This window comes from Vigna umbellata, chromosome 4 (assembly GCF_029865625.1).
Source record: "Vigna umbellata cultivar VRB3 chromosome 4, Vumbellata_1.0, whole genome shotgun sequence".
Lineage (NCBI taxonomy): Eukaryota > Viridiplantae > Streptophyta > Magnoliopsida > Fabales > Fabaceae > Vigna > Vigna umbellata.
The window spans coordinates 58,547,500-58,564,023 of NC_142168.1; the positions used below are offsets into that span (position 1 = coordinate 58,547,500).

General features: G+C 38.5%; 3 long non-coding RNA genes across 3 annotated transcripts; all 3 read left to right on the forward strand.

Annotated features, from left to right (window-relative positions):
- Positions 1-10,723: 10,723 nt before the first annotated feature.
- LOC148200696 (uncharacterized) lies at positions 10,724-11,990 on the forward strand. Its single transcript, XR_015785532.1, has 3 exons — positions 10,724-11,361; positions 11,441-11,514; positions 11,612-11,990. It is a non-coding gene; the product is annotated as an uncharacterized LOC148200696 (long non-coding RNA).
- A 641-nt stretch (positions 11,991-12,631) lies between these two features.
- Positions 12,632-14,497, forward strand: LOC148200697 (uncharacterized). The gene is made up of 3 exons (XR_015785507.1): positions 12,632-12,714; positions 13,536-13,633; positions 13,727-14,497. It is a non-coding gene; the product is annotated as an uncharacterized LOC148200697 (long non-coding RNA).
- A 723-nt stretch (positions 14,498-15,220) lies between these two features.
- On the forward strand, positions 15,221-16,504 carry LOC148200698 (uncharacterized). The gene is made up of 3 exons (XR_015785516.1): positions 15,221-15,318; positions 15,413-15,489; positions 15,688-16,504. It is a non-coding gene; the product is annotated as an uncharacterized LOC148200698 (long non-coding RNA).
- Positions 16,505-16,524: the final 20 nt, after the last annotated feature.

Below are 16,524 nucleotides of genomic sequence, written 5' to 3' on the forward strand. Positions count from 1 at the left end.
CATCCTCAAGCATGGGAGTCAGTGATGCGACAAATTAAGGATGTTAATGAAGATGCATTCAAACATTTGATAGCTATTCCACCCAGGCTAGTATTGAAAATTGTAATTGTTGTTTCATGTGTTGTACATCTTTGTTCTTTTCCAAATGTTTAACTTAATCTTTTTTTCCAGATTTTGGTCTAGATCCAGATTTACAGGAAGACCTGTTTGTGACACACTTGTTAATAACATTTCAGAAGGATTTAACAGTGTGATCTTAGATGCAAGGGGGAAACCAATCATAACAATGTTGGAAGAGATTTGTATATACTTGATGAAGAGGTGGGCATCCAATAGAGAGAAGATAAGTAGATTTCAAGGTCTCATTTGCCCCAAAATTCAAAAGAGGCTACAAAAAGAGTTACAGAACACAAAATATTGGCTACCAAAGTATGACAACTTGTGATTTCCTTTACTATTGTTGTTTATACTGTTTCCATTTAACATTCATTGTTTATGATTTTGCAGTTGGTCAGGGATGCAAATATTTGAGATCTGCCATACATCCAACATAGCTGAAAAGTATGTCGTTGATTTAGACAAAAGAGACTGTAGCTGTAGAAAGTGGACTGTATCAGGAATTCCTTGCTCTCATGCACTCACAGCAATGAGGTTTTTGAACATGAATCCAGAAGACTTCATCCTGCACTGGTTCAGAACCTCCACCTATCAAGAAGCATACATTCCAATCATTTTCCCTCTCAATGGACCTGATCTATGGCAAAGGACTTCATATCCTGATATTTTGCCTCCACCAAAACGGGTGTTGCCAGGTAGACCAAAAAAGAAAAGAAGGCTCGAGAGTTGGGAGCAAAAAAAGGATGATACACAACTTGGACAAAAAGGAATCCCTAAGAGATGTTCCATATGTAGAGAACTTGGGCATAGAAAAACTAAGTGCCCACAGAGAAGTCAACAACAAGACTACCCACACCCTTCTCAACCAACTCAACAATCAAACGAAGAACGTACACCAGACCCAACTCAAGCAAGTCAGATAACTCAAGAACCCCAGACTGATGAAATAACAGCACAACTTTAGATTGTTCTAGTTTCAAACATTAAGTACATCTTTGTTCTATTTTGGATATGTACTTTGACTTTAAATAGTGTTGCTTTGCTTTCTGTAGTGTATTTTGGAGTTAACAATGTATACATTTTGGATGATATCTGAACTATTTTGGATGATATGTGATGTTTTCTGAAGTATTTTCTGTCATATTGTATTGGCTGATTTGATATTTTGCACTTAACAAATGCTCGCCACGAGAACGAACGCCCCGTGAGGCAGAAGAGGAGTCTCGTCCAGCGAAGCGAACGCCCACTGAGGCAGAAGAGGAGGCTCGTCCAGCGAAGCGAACGCCCAGTGAGGCAGAAGAGGAGGCTCGTCTAGCGAAGCGAACGCCCAGTCAGTCAGAAGAGGAGGCTCGTCCAGCGAAGCGAACGCCCAGTCAGTCAGAAGAGGACGCTCGTCCAGCGAACCGAACGCCCAGTGAGGCAGAAGAGGAGGCTCGTCCAGCGAAGCGAACGCCCAGTCAGTCAGAAGAGGAGGCTCGTTCAGCGAAGTAACACGACGCTCGTCCACATCCGCTTAGTGGACGCTCGGCATCCAGAAGTGGGACGCTCGTCCACGCTCACTGGATGCTGTTTTTCCACTTGTGGGGATTTTGAACTGGAATTAACACCTATAGGAGATTCGGTCTGAGTATAATAGGAAGGTTGGAGATTGGGTCTGAGTATAATTGTAAAGTGTACTTCAGCCATACTAAAAAGAGATTATTCTTAGTCTAAATGAGTTAAATTATTATAACACTTCTTTGAAAATTAGAACGATTTGGTACTTCTTGCCAGAAACATAACACTTCTCTGAAAATTACATTCTAATATAACCATCTTCTTCATTAAATACAATGGCATTAGAAGCACAATCTCATTACAACACTTCAACAGAATTAAAACATAACACATACAAAGACGATATTAATCAACCCCATCAAACATAACATCCAGATGAAGACCTTTTCCCTTCTCTGACAAACCAAAAGTGATTTTTCCAAATTCATAATCTTTCTCCTTTGCCACCCAATTGTAGTATCCCTTTCATCAACATTATCTTCACTGGCCCATTTGAAGAAATTACATCCTCGCACTTCTTCATTTCGACTACGCTGTACAAAACATGCAACCAAAATCATCTCAGCCAAAACCAAATAAATGTATCCGAAAATAAAAAACACCACGAAGGGAAGAAACCTTGTAATTAGGGCAGCCCCAAAAAGGCTTGCCTTGGTTCTTAGCAGTTTTCGCGACTCTCAATACGGCAAGCTCTCCACAATAACATATTTGTGTGCCAAGCATTCCTCTTGATGAAACACCACGACAGCTCCCCCGTGAGCAAGACGAACAGTCATTCGTTGACATTGCGTCGTCGTCCACACCAACAAAAAACCCCAACCCCAAAAATGAACCACAATCAGAGAAGAGAACAGGGATACGACACCCACCTCAGACGAAGCAAACAACGAAGGGCACCCCACCTCTGCGACCTTCTTCACCTCAGAAAACAACAATAGTTACTCAACATAGGGCACCCACTTCACACCAACCAAACAACGAAGGCCACCCCCACCTCAGTTCACCTCTTTAACCTCTGCTACTAGCTACCTATAAAAAAACCCTAATTAGTTTATTTCCCAAATTTAAAAATGTAACCCCATTTCAAATTCCCAATTGAGCCTGCTCTGCCACGTCAACTCACTTAAGCCACCTCATTGCCACGATTGCACAAATCACATACACAGTCAGAAAAACGTTATCAATTATAACGGCGTTAAGTGGGTAGGATTCAATTGATACAAACTTCAAAACATAGGTATCAAATGCCTACATTTTTAAAACCGGGTACTAAACAGCAAATTACCTCCGAACATGGGGACTAAGTAGGTAATTAAGCCTTATTGTTATTATTATTTTTGTATTATTCTAGTTTTATTTACATATATTATCTTATTTTTCTTCATATAAATGCAAATATATTTTTCTTACACTTTTATTATTTTATTTTTATTTTATTTTATTTTCATCTTCAATTTTACCTATTTAAAGTTTATTTTGCTTAATATAATTAATACGGTTTTTTTTTAAAAAAAAAAATTAAATAAAAAAAATATAATAAAAAAAAAATAAAAGAAGAAAATTATGAGAAAGGAGAGAATGTTTTCGGATTGGGGGACAAAAAAAAACAGTACGTATGTTGGAGAGTGAGGGGCAGAAAACCGTTTCTGCAGGTAAGGACGCGGGGTGATGGCAGGGCATACGGAATTGGGTACGGTTGGATTTGGGGGTATACAAATCGCACAAAAGGCACAGGGGGAGTAGGAGGTAAGGGAGAAAAATAAGGAAAAAAGGAGGATTTCACACAGCTTCTGGGGTTTTCATCTTCGATCATCATCCAGCCGTAAGGGCATCCACCATTTGACAAAGGCCAGCGGATACACGTAGCTAGCAGCAGCCAGTAGAGCTCCGAGAGGTAAGCACCTTGCTCACTTCACTTGGGTGGTCATATACGCTTACTGCATTATACTGCCTTTTATGCTTATTTCGTTTTGCTTGAGTATGTCTGTGGTGAGTCTTCCACATTCTCCTTCCTAGATTCTTATTGCACACTTTCATCCCTTTCCCCTGACCACAACCTGCATGGTGAAGCTAAAAAAAAAAAAAAAAAAAAAAACCTTTTGCAGTCAATCCGTTTCATAACCACCGAGCATCACGAGCTCTCCCATTTTCCATAGGCTTCCACGCCTCTGCCCATTTCCAACCATCAACATTGAAATTGAAACAGTAAACAGGATACTCACAAAGAAACGTTTTTCGAACGTTCGTCATCTACCTTTTTCGAACGCACATTAAGCCCATTTTCGAGCTCTCCCATTTTCCATAAATAAACGCACATTAAGCCTTTTTCGAACGTTCGTCATCTACCTCCTCACCGAACGTCCGTCCGGCCACTTCTTGGACGGACCGTTTGGTGACCATCACCCCAACGAACGCTCGTCCACAACGAACGCTCGTCCCCAACGAGCGCTCGTCATTCAGCCCATTTCCAAGCATCCGTTCGTCATCGCCCAACGAACGCTCGTCCCCACGAGCGCTCGTCATTCACCCCTTTCCCAGCGAACGTTCGTCATCTACCTCCTCACCGAACGTCCGTCCGGCCACTTCTTGGACGGACCGTTTGGTGACAATCACCCCAACGAACGCTCGTCCCCAACGAACGCTCGTCCCCAACGAGCGCTCGTCATTCAGACCATTTCCCAGATTCCGTTCGTCATCGCCCAACGAACGCTCGTCCTCAACGAGCGCTCGTCATTCAGCCCCTTTCATAGCGAACGTTCGTCATCTACCTCCTCACCGAACGTCCGTCCGGCCATTTCTTGGACGGACCGTTTGGTGACAATCACCCCAACGAACGCTCGTCCCCGACGAACGGTCGCCACAACGAGCGCTCGTCATTCAGCCCATTTCCTAGCATCCGTTCGTCATCGCCAACGAACGCTCGTCCCCAACGAGCGCTCGTCATTAAGCCCCTTTCCCAGCGAACGTTCGTCATCTACCTCCTCACCGAACGTCCGCCATGCCACTTGGACGGACCATTTGGTGACCATCACCCAACGAACTCTCGTCCCCCAACGAACGCTCGTCATTCAGCCCGTTTCCCAGCGTCCCATCGCCAATTCCCAACGAACGCTCGTACCCAACGAACGCTCGTCCCCAACAAGCGATCGTCATTCAGCCTATTTCCCAGCATCCGTTCGTCATCCCGCCCCATCTTCCCAAAGAACGCTCGTCCCCAACGAGCGCCCGTCGACCAGCCTCCTCTTCTCAGCGTCCGTTCGTCACATCATCCAATGAACGCTCGTCATCTACCCTCCTGTACTCAACGTACGTCCCTCATATCACCCAACGAACGCTCGTCATCCAGGCTGTTTTTCTCAACGTACGTTCGTCGTATCACCCAACGAACGCTCGTCATCCAGGCTATTTTTCTCAACGTACGTTCGTCAACTCTCCCCAACGAGCGCTCGTGACTCTGAATCCTTTCGCAACGTACGTTCGGCGTTTACTACGGACCGCTCGTTAATCAAGCTTTTCGACTGACCGTTCCACCCCTTTTTTTATCTTTTTTTTTTTTATTTTGGCACCCCCATTTTGTTATTTTTTTTTAGGCTTAATTACCTACTTAGTCCCCATGTTCGGAGGTAATTTGCTGTTTAGTACCCGGTTTTAAAAATGTAGGCATTTGATACCTATGTTTTGAAATTTGTATCAATTGAATCCTACCCACTTAACGCCGTTATAAATCTAACGTTTTTCTGACATCAACTTTGAATTGTGGACGAGCGGTTGTGGACGATCGTCCAAACAGAGGAGGACGCTCGTCCAACACTGGAGGACGCTCGTCCAAACAGAGGAGGACGCTCGTCCAACAGTGGAGGACGCTCGTCCAAACAGAGGAGGACGCTCGTCCAACAGTGGAGGACGCTCGGCCAACAGTGAAGGACGCTCGTCCAAAGAGAGGAGGACGCTCGGCCAAACAGAGGAGGACGCTCATCCAACAGTGGAGGACGCTCGTCCAACAGTGGAGGACGCTCGTCCAAACAGAGGAGGACGCTCGTCCAACAGAAGAGGACGCTCGTCCAACGATGCTCGGACGCTCGTCCACTATCGCTCGTCCACAATTCAAAGTTGATGTCAGAAAAACGTTAGATTTATAACGGCGTTAAGTGGGTAGGATTCAATTGATACAAATTTCAAAACATAGGTATCAAATGCCTACATTTTTAAAACCGGGTAGTAAACAGCAAATTACCTCCGAACATGGGGACTAAGTAGGTAATTAAGCCTTTTTTTTATTATTTATTTGGCTTTTTATTCATCTTAATTCATTTCATTTTATTTTATTTATTTCTTTTAAATATCCACTTATTTCAAAATATATATAATAATTTTACTTATAAAAAAAATAAAATTAACAAAAATATTTTGGTTTAATCCTTTACTACATCCCTATTTATGTACGCATGTCTCAATTGGGTCCTCGTTTTTTAAAGTGTATCAAAATGGTCCTTAATTTTGAAAATTCATATCAATTGAGTCCTTTCCGTTAAGTTGGCTGGACGGCGTTAAAAAAATTGATGAGTGGGATGCTGAGATGACTAACGAACGCTCGTCCACCAGCGAACGAACGCTCGACGACCTCTTACCGCTGGACGACCGTTCGTTCCACACTGGACGATCGTTCGTTCAGTGGTCGCCGAGCGTTCGTTCGTTGGTGGACGAACGTTCGTTCGGTGTTGGACGAGCGTTCTTTCGTCATCTCAGCATCCCACTCATCAATTTTTTTAACGCCGTCCAGCCAACTTAACGGAAAGGACTCAATTGATATCAAATTTCAAAATTAAGGACCATTTTGATACACTTTAAAAAACGAGGACCCAATTGAGACATTCGTACATAAATAGGGATGTAGTAAAGGATTAAACCAAATATTTTAAAAGGTTTAGGCACATGTGTGATCGCACGCATCGTCCTTGTGCTATAAAACCTTTTCTTCTTCTTTTCTAAAATTACAAAAAATATATTTAAAAGGTTTAGGCACATGTGTGATCGCACGCATCGTCCTTGTGCTAAAACCTTTTCTTCTTCTTTTCTAAAATTACAAAAATATTTTAAAGGTTTAGGCACATGTGTGATCGCACGCATCGTCCTTGTGCTAAAACCTTTTCTTCTTCTTTTCTAAAATTACAAAAAATATATTTTAAAGGTTTAAGCACATGTGTGATCGCACGCATCGTCCTTGTGCTAAAAACCTTTTCCCTTTCTTAAGTAAAATTACAAAAATATGTTTTAAAAGGTTAAGCACATGTGTGATCGCACGCATCGTCCTTGTGCTAAAAACCTTTTCTCTTTCCAAAAAAACAAAATACAAAAAAGGTATAAAATCTTCAAAAAACCCAAAAACATCAACAATTTTAAACAACAAACAATCTTCCTCCCAAAACTACGTGATCCTTGATTCTCCATCGAAAGTGGAGATACGTAGGAGCAAGGCTAGCCCTTGTCAGGTTCACTTTCCCAAAAATCCAAATTTATCCGTAATCATTTTCTCAAACAAATCTTTCAATCAATTTCTCAAACAAATCTCTCAAACGTTTTCAAAAAGAACTACGTAACCCTGATTTCTCATTTTGAATGAGAATACGTAGGAGCAAGGTCAATCCTTGTCGGGCCCAAAAAACTAAAAAATATGTTTTGTTTATTTTAGAATTTTATTTTAGGGGATAGTTAAACATTTTGAAAATCACATCATATTTACAAAGATACATCCAGTATTTCACATTTTTATGAAAATCTCATTTTGAAAACTTTATTCCAAAACATATTTCATATGTTTTCAAAATTTTTTTTTCAGAAATAACATTTTCAAAATTTAGTTCCAGAAATTTTATTCTGGAAATTGTTTCAGAAATGCTATTCCGAAAACAATGGAAAACTTGTTCCAAAAAACTTCGTACGAAATTCGAGAGTCATTTTTTCGGAGGATAAAATAGTTATTTAAAAGTTTGAGCGGGGTGTGAAAAGCAATTGTGGAGCTCCTAAGCTCTAAAAAGAATCTCTATCGCTCGTCATTCAACGTAGGAAAAGGTTATGAAGCTCTTAAGCTCTAAAAAGAATCTTTACCGCTTGTCGTTCAACGTAGGAAAAGGTTTTGAAGCTCTTAAGCTCTAAAAAGAATCCCTACCGCCCGTCGTTCAACATAGGAAAAGGTTCTAGAGCTCTTAAGCTCTAAAAAGAATCTCTACCGCTCGTCGTTCAACGTAGGAAAAGGTTCTAGAGCTCTTAAGCTCTAAAAAGAATCCCTACTGCCTGTCGTTCAACGTAGGAAAAGGTTCTAGAGCTCTTAAGCTCTAAAAAGAATCTCTATTGCTCGTTTTTCAACGTAGGAAAAGGTTATGGAGCCCTTAAGCTCTAAAAAGAATCCCTACCGCTCGTTGATCAACGTAGGAAAAAGTTCTACAAAGAACTCCTATCGCTCGTCGCTCGGCCTAGAGAAAAAGTTCCAAAGAGAACTTCTAGAGCCCCTGATCAACATAGGAAAAAGTTCTTAAAAGACTCTTATCACTCGTCGCTCGGCCTAGAGAAAAAGTTCCAAAGAGAACTCCTAGCGTCAATTACTTAACAGATTCAGTCCCTTTATGCTCGGACCACCTACGTTCAGCCGTCTCATGTTCCAATGCTTTTTCATTATAAAAATAGATTATAAAATATTGAAGTATTTACTTTATTTTGTTTAACGCATATTTTTTGGAGTGAAAATTTCTTGCACAGGAAAAAGTTCCAAAGAGAACTCCTAGTGTTTACTACTCAACCTAGGAAAAGGTTCCAAAAATAACTCCTAACATTTTCTGCTCAGTCTATGGAACAGTTCCATAAAGAACTCCTAGAGTCTGTTCTTTGGTACAAAAAGGAATGAAGACTAGCGCATCGAAAATAGACTTCCTAACACAACGTGAGCGACCTCTCTTAAACTCATAATAATCCCTGCGCACCTCTTTCAAAACAGAGCTTGCTTGGGTTTGGGGGACTTATGTACTATATGAAATATACTGATCTGAGGTAACGATCATTTATGGACAGTTAACAGGTATATTAGCAGGTATTAATGGTCAAATTACCTTACGCTTTACAAATATACAGTATTAGTAATTGATTACTGGTTTTGATTGCTTAAAAATATATTGCATTAATGGTTAATCAAGGGGCTTGGCTGCCACAAGTCCTATAAATATACAATTGATGTCCAAGTAAAGACATCCTTTTCTAACCTTGATCTATCCTAATAAAATAAAGACCTCTTTGAAAAAGATATTTGACCTAAGCGTTAGAGTGTTTTATGCAGGTCAACAACCCATCGGAGTGGACTACATTCTCGTAGAGGATTGAACGATAGAAAGAGAACAAAGTAAGGAAGGACGACCGACCATCAACCAATTCAACAAAAACAAATTGAAACCAAAAAACAAAGTTATGCTCTTTTTTTCATATATTCTGTTGAAATGTCTTATTTATTTGATAGTGATATACTCACTTATATTCTGACCCTTAAAAGAAATATGACCAAAGAAGTTTGTTTTGAAAGAACCCTAAATGGTGCTAATTATTTTTCATAAGTGACATAGAGAGGTGGATCCCACACCCAATTTTAAAGTTTGATTTTGCTCTTTCAACCCTACCAAGTGGAACAATTCTATAGGTTCATCTGACTTCAATTATTTATTTTTTTTCTTGTTTGTTTCCCATCATTCACATGCAATCCAATGTATGTACTATTTTCATAAGTAGCATATTTTATGTTAGCACTAGTGCAGAAAGGGCTTTAGACGTCTGTTATTTTGGCCTTTTGACGTCCGACACGCACCCGACGTCTTTGTGGGCGACGTAAACCAAACGTCTGTTGTGCAAGGTCGGACGTCTATGTAGACGTCCGTTCCGACACAACAGACGTCTATATAGACGTCCGTTTGTGTCGAAACGGACGTCTACATGGCTGAACGGGTTAAATTGAATAAAATAACAATCTCAATCCCAATTTTGGTTTAAAACTTTCATTTTCTTTTTACTTAAAAAATTGAATTATCCACGTGCTTGAGCTGACCCTACTTCAGTCAGCCACGTCAGTTAAGAAACTGACTACAGCGTACCACGTCAAACACACACTAACGCCGTTGGAGACAATTTAACGGAAATGATCCAGCTGTTGCAATTTTCATAAATTTGGGACCCAATTGAGATTTCCATAAACAATGGGACTAAATTGAGATTCCAAGCGAAAATAGGGACTTCGTGAATGATTAAACCTTTAACATTTTAATAATAAATATCTTTTTTACACAAAATAGTATGTCACATTTAGAAAATAATTGAATGATTAAATTTATGTTTAAATATAAAATCTGTTTTAGTTTGTAAAATATTTAAAATTAAAATGAATATAAGGTATAAGAAAAAAAAATTCATTGGACGGTCAACCAATGAGGCTAGCGAATCTAAAAGGCAACCGAGAGGATAGTGGTGTCTTTTCAACGTGAAAGGTTAATAGAATCTAAAAGGCAACCGAGAGGGTAGTGCTGTCTTTTCACCGTGAAAGGTTAATAGAGGTGGCGCCTACATAATGTCACGTGGCAGTGCATTGAATAAGCTCCCACTCACACATCACTTGCCACCTCACGGTAACTCTTTACCTTTTTCTCTTCGAGTTTTCTTTTCTATCTCTTCAGTTCTCAATTCGCATTCATTATGCACTCATCAGAGCATCGTTCTTCTCCGCGTGCGGTTCCGTTGCAGCAATGGAGTTTGAGCGCCCAACCGCCGCACCGCTCAACTCCGCCATGACTACGACGAGGCCTCCATGGAGCGCAGCAAGAGCTTCGTCAACGCCTTGCAAGTTTCCTCTCTCTTATCTCTTAGTTTTTCTTCTTTGCCATTCTTGCTTTAATTTGAGGTTTGTGTTTGTTTGATTGACTTCACCAATGGCATTTCGGCTACATTTTCTCTTTTTCCTTTTCGCAATTTCATTCGTCGCGTATCTTCTAAGCGTGCGTTTTCGGTTCCGTTGCAGCAATGGAGTATGAGCGCCCAACCGCCGCACCGCTCAACTCCGCCATGACCTACGACGATGCCTCCATGGTTTCGTCAACGCCTTGCAGGTTTTTTCTCGCTTATCTCTTATCTTTTCTCTTTTCTTTACCGTTCTTGTTTTAATTTCAGATGTCTGTTTGGTTGACTTTGCCGTTCTTTGCAGTTTGGGAGTTGTTTTCTTTTAGGTAAATGTTTTCTTTTGCTATTATTAGTATTGATGTTTTCCAATGTGTTGGGTTGGGTTGGGGTTGGCTTTCTTTTTGCTTTTATCTGTCATGCAGTGGTTGTCGTATCACTGGTTCACCTTGTTGTTGCTGGTTTATTACACAAGTCACTTTTGTTTATAGTGAGTACACAAATCACTTATGGTTGTCACCTGTATGATGTATGCAATTTGATGTCCTGTCTATGAATGAGATTTGTCACAATTGTTGTTGTCTGCATACTTTGATTTTTAGGTACTGTCTTCTTGCTTGCATGCATTTGAGATAATTAAGGTTGATTTTTCTTTTCCTTTCTTTTTTTATCTATGGGAAAATTATGAGACTTGTAGTTTACTGGCAAAGGCTATGGATGAAAGGCGATTGTTTGAGAAGCTGAAAGGCCTCCAAAAATACAAATTTAGTATGTTCCTATCATATTTTTCTATACTATACTGCAAATACCTTGCCTTTGAATGTTTTTAACCTTTGATTTCATGCAGAAATTCAAAAAGATTATATTCTGTTGACTAACAAAGAATCTGCGTCAGACATTCCTAAAGATGCCTAGTCCAGAGTCAGTTTGGGAGTTGTTTTCTTTTAGGTTAATGTTTTCTTTGGTTGAAATTATTATCCTAATTTTTTTGATTCTGATGTTTCTTTTATTTGTGCAGCGTTTTCACTCCTTAATATCCTAGATCGTGTTTTATGACATGTGTGCAAGACCGGGAAAGGGAGAATTCTTTATCTTGTGCATTGTATCTTGCAATCTGTTTAGCCAAGAGAATATTAAGCTGTGTGATATATGTGTGCAGGATTGAAAATCAGACCAAAAGAATTGAATTAAAGGAGCACAAAGTTGTCCAGAAACAACAAGAGTGGAGCACGTGATTTTTGTTTACCTTTATTTTGTCGACAAAGTTTACCTTTATTTTGTTTCAACATATTAATTCTAACTCCTTTGGCAGCCTTCTTGGGTAATTGATGAAGAATTTGGCATGGGTTATCGCGGGAAGAAATCTACATCAATTGTGACTAAATCTTCAGTTGAACAATACAGTTAGTATATTAATCTTTTTTTCCTTAGGTAATACTTAGTTGATTCAAAAACTTGGTTTCATGAGTTGATATATTGAATATCTACTCTATTCAGAGAGTTTCAATTCTTTAATTATATCTCTATGCTTATATTGTGCCAGTTATGGGTATCCCCGGCTCCTGAACTACTTTCACCCAATGGTCTTTATCATGTTGACAAAAAAATCGCCAGCCTGCAATGCTCTTGGACTCGGACTTTATTGTGTACCTTTATTGGATACCTTGGGTATGTCACCTCTTCGTTATCTTGTTTCTATACCATGTTCATGCTTATACTCAAATGCAATTAAAATTTACTTTTGTCATCTATTATTGTACAAAGAGTTGCTGCTATCAAGGAACTGTTATCTCAAAAGCTTTGATGTTGTGAGAAAAGGTTCAGCATTTGTGGCCATGTAACATTTTTTTCTATTTAATCCTTAATCATATCCTTGACCCTAATCATAATCCTTACCCTAACCCTGATCATAACTCTTACCCTAATTTTAGCTCTAAATATAAGCATACAACTTGAGACTTGCTGGTAAAACTTTAATAGAAGGTTCAATTAGTTAAGATTATGTTTTTCTTAAACTTCATTCTTTTTCTTGGTTGCAGGGGTTGAATGATAGTTCATCTAAAACATCCTTGATAGAAGAAAGAAACGCGCATGCCCTAGCCATAATCCCTACCGAAATTGGTGAGCTTTAATTTACGAGCTTTCAGAATTCTACAATTCATCAAAGCTTTAATTTACCAGCTTTAATTTAACATTCTGAAATGGAAACTAAAACCCAGATTGTGCTTAACGAATCCAAAATGTCTTTTTGAAAAAAAAATGAGATTCATTTAACCAAACCAATGTAATGATTGCTGCTGGATTTTGTCTCGGACTGTTTTTGCTGCATAATTGTTCATTGTGCCACGTTCAAATCAAAATCAAAACCACATTTCTGTTCTTTATTTCCAATCCTACACTGTATAAGCATTAGAATTCTCACTTTGGGCATAATAGTTGATGCCAAATTGGCCATTTTTGGTTATGTATTTTCTTTGTTTGCATTGTCATTCCAGTTTTCATTTAGTTTCTTATCAGGCAAATTTTTATTTTATACCGTTATTCAATTGCTCATCTAGCCTTATTTGCTTAGAAATGGCCCTGTTTCAATTGTTTAAGTCATTTCAATTGCATTAGCAACTTCGAAACTCCAGTTCTGTTTTCAAACCAGAAAAATTGCATAAAAACATCTCTCTTGTAGTCTGTCACATAGGAATCTAAATTCTGTATTCGTTTTCGTGTTTTCATGCATTGTCTTTAATACCCACTTAGAGTTCGTGCATACTTTGCATCTTTTTTACCAATTCAATACTATTAAATTCATTCCATTTTTGCATATAGTCTGATTGCATCAGATTTGACTAAATTAATTGCATTGTTTGGTACTTGTTCAATTTGATCATTGCATATGCAGTTTATCTCCATTCATAGTATTCTCAAAAGCTTTGATGTTGTGTGAAAAGTTGCAGCATTTGTGGCAAAGGTGTCAAAGGAACTCATCTGTCGAAGGAACTCATCTGTCGAGAAATCGAATTAGAAGCCGCGAGGAAGGATGGAAAAGGTGTTAACTGTTAGTCTCTACGGTATGTTTTTTGTGCAATTGTTCTATTGCAAAGGTTTGATGATTTTGTTGATGTTACTTATGTTATTAAAGACATTGGGTCAAAGCAAATGCGGATTCGAGCCTGTGCTCCGGATGTCTAGCAGTTTGGATTTACTCAAGTAGAAACTCGAGTTTTACAACTCCCAAGGTAGATTAATGTGTATCTATGCTACTACTCTGTCATTTTTATCATGCACTCTCATTACTTTTGTCATTTATTTTTTCTGTTTGAGATAAGCTATATACAGAGTTGTAGTTTTATCAATTGTTTGTCCTACTAATGTTTTGTTCAATGTAAAGTTGTGTTCAGTTGGAGATCAAATTTTTATTATGTTTTGTGAGGCTAACTTGGCCTAAGTCTATTGGCAAATTGAGAGAGTTTAGCCTAACTGACTTGCTAATTGTTTCTTGTGCAGATTGCTTAAATTGGAGTGAAATCAAGATAACAAAAGAGAAAATTTCTATTGCATTTACTTCAACTTTTAAAATTGTTTACTACTACGACATTCACTTCCAATTTCTTAAATTTGTTTGTTGATTTATGTGCAGATGTCTTGTCGAGATTGCTTAAACTGGAGTGAAATCAAGATAACAAAAGAGAAAATTTCTATTGCATTTACTTCAACTTTTAAAATTGTTTACTACTACGACATTCACTTCCAATTTCTTAAATTTGTTTGTTGATTTATGTGCAGATGTCAGTTTGTCGAGTTTGATTTGGGTATATTCTTGATTGCCATTTAGTTCCATCTCATTTAGAGTCTAATTGGAGTCAAGAATTTCTGAGTAGACAGCAGCAACAACACCTCAGTGTGGAGCTTGGAGCAGGCTAGAAACAACCATCCAAATAGGGAAGTTGTCTAACTTACCCTTGTTTTGAATTGTTGCTTCGGTTTTAGCTTTTAAGTGATAGTTTGAATGGATACCCTACTGATTGAAGTTTAAATATCTGTGCAGCTTTGGATTGATGAGAATAGGAAGGTTAGCGCACAAGATTGCAAATTGAGTGCACCTAGGATTCATTTTCCACGTCAAGTGTGCAAGACCGGGAAAGGGAGAATTCTTTATCTTGTGCATTGTATCTTGCAATCTGTTTAGCCAAGAGAATATTAAGCTGTGTGATATATGTGTGCAGGATTGAAAATCAGACCAAAAGAATTGAATTAAAGGAGCACAAAGTTGTCCAGAAACAACAAGAGTGGAGCACGTGATTTTTGTTTACTTTTTTTTGTCGACAAAGTTTACCTTTATTTTGTTTCAACATATTAATTCTAACTCCTTTGGCAGCCTTCTTGGGTAATTGATGAAGAATTTGGCATGGGTTATCGCGGGAAGAAATCTACATCAATTGTGACTAAATCTTCAGTTGAACAATACAGTTAGTATATTAATCTTTTTTTCCTTAGGTAATACTTAGTTGATTCAAAAACTTGGTTTCATGAGTTGATATATTGAATATCTACTCTATTCAGAGAGTTTCAATTCTTTAATTATATCTCTATGCTTATATTGTGCCAGTTATGGGTATCCCCGGCTCTTGAACTACTTTCACCCAATGGTCTTTATCATGTTGACAAAAAAATCACCAGCCTGCAATGCTCTTGGACTCGGACTTTATTGTGTACCTTTATACGATACCTTGGGTATGTCACCTCTTCGTTATCTTGTTTCTACACCATGTTCATGCTTATACTCAAATGCAATTAAAATTTACTTTTGTCATCTATTATTGTACAGAGTTGCTGCTAGCTATCAAGGAAGTGTTATCTCAAAAGCTTTGATGTTGTGAGAAAAGTTGCAGCATTTGTGGCCATGTAACATTTTTTTCTATTTAATCCTTAATCATATCCTTGACCGTAATTGTAATCCTTACCCTAACCTGATCATAACTCTACCTATCTTAGCTCTAAATATAAGCATACAACTTGAGACTTGCTGGTAAAACTTTAATAGAAGGTTCAATTAGTTAAGATTATGTTTTTCTTAAACTTCATTCTTTTTCTTGGTTGCAGGGGTTGAATGATAGTTCATCTAAAACATCCTTGATAGAAGAAAGAAACGCGCATGCCCTAGCCATAATCCCTACCGAAATTGGTGAGCTTTAATTTACCAGCTTTCAAAATTCTACAATTTAGTAAGATGTGGTGGATAATATGTACAAAATTCTACAATTTAGTGAGGTGTGGTAGATAATACGTACCAACTGTTTTGTGCGTACAATGGATTACGACTTTGCTAATCATCATCGGGCAAAGGAGGGTTTAGGAGGTAGAGTTTGTCTTATTTTGTCTTGTCTGGAGCAACACGTTTATCTGCACATGTGGGAAAGGTTACTTACGGGTGGTGACTTCTTGTAATGTCCTACAAGGATATGGTATGTTCTTTTTAAATGTGAGAATCAAACTTATTATGTTTTTGGTTGAAGATGAAAGTTAATATACAATATTACATTTGATTTGTTATGTCTTCAAATATAATTAGTTGTAGTAATTGTTTGCAATTGAAAATTGTTTGTCTTATCATGATTTTTCTTTGTTGTACAGCTTGGAGCCTTGAATTATATACTACCGGATGAAGTCGTACTTGTTTCCAACGCTACCACCCTCATTATTGGCACTCTTGTGTCCATTGCTCCAAGAGCTACTCCTTCAATTACAGTAGTGACAGATAAGAAATCTTATGTTCTCCTTACGACACATTTTATTTTGAACCAAGAATTGTTTAGCATTGTATGAGTACCATTTTAGGGCAAAGCACATAGGACATAGGGCATAGCACATAGGACATAGGGCATAGGGCATAGGGCATAGGGCATAGGGCATAGGACATAGGGCATAGGGCATAGGGCA